The sequence below is a fragment of the Corvus hawaiiensis genome, chromosome 3 (genome assembly GCF_020740725.1).
Source record: "Corvus hawaiiensis isolate bCorHaw1 chromosome 3, bCorHaw1.pri.cur, whole genome shotgun sequence".
Taxonomy (NCBI): Eukaryota; Metazoa; Chordata; class Aves; order Passeriformes; family Corvidae; genus Corvus; species Corvus hawaiiensis.
The window spans coordinates 64,965,420-64,966,373 of NC_063215.1; positions in this window are offsets into that span (position 1 = coordinate 64,965,420).

Here is a 954-nt window from a genome sequence, read left to right on the forward strand (position 1 = left end):
GTAACTAGAGGAAAGAATAATTTTTTGGAAAATTAGCTCTTTGGCTGAGCAGTTGTGAGGAAGAACAAAGTCCCTGACAAGAAGTGGCTTAGATATTTTTGTAAGAGTGGTAAAGGACTGTTGCACAGGTCCTCAGGTACCTGGCTTCCTTAGCCATCATCACCTGCTTTGTTGGAAAAGGATCCTCAGATGAGACTGTTCATCTCTGCTGTGCCAGAGGACTTCCTTCCTTCCTTCCTTCCTTCCTTCCTTCCTTCCTTCCTTCCTTCCTTCCTTCCTTCCTTCCTTCCTTCCTTCCTTCCTTCCTCTCCTCTCCTCTCCTCTCCTCTCCTCTCCTCTCCTCTCCTCTCCTCTCCTCTCCTCTCCTCTCCTCTCCTCTCCTCTCCTCTCCTCTCCTCTCCTCTCCTCTCCTCTCCTCTCCTCTCCTCTCCTCTCCTCTCCTCTCCTCTCCTCTCCCCTCCTCTTCTTTTTCCCTCATCCCCTCCATCTCTAGCTCTCTCTCTCCTGCCTTTATAACTTCCTCCATTAACAATCCATGTGTGCCATCAGCTATTAGCCCTGGTAATATAACCGTCTGCAGGTAAATCTGTCCTGACATCTTTTGTGCAATCAGACCTGTGATTAGGATTGTAAAAGTGGCAGAGATATAATATGGTAGATGAAAGATACTAGAAAGAATTTTGAACAATAATGGAAAAAAAGCTGGAGACACAATATTATCACACAATGAAAGACTAATAATGCACTTTCAGAAGAGAAGATTTGGAAACCAGAAACAAAGAAACCAAAGTCTGAAAACATGATTCAGATTTAAAGGCAATATTAAAAATCCTGATATAGTGAAGAAAATAGCAAAAGGTATTAAGTATTCATGCCCAACTGTTTCCCTTGACATTGCATTTGGTTATTTTGTTTACCATCCATCTGAACTGCTTCTTTTTGACAAATTTATTA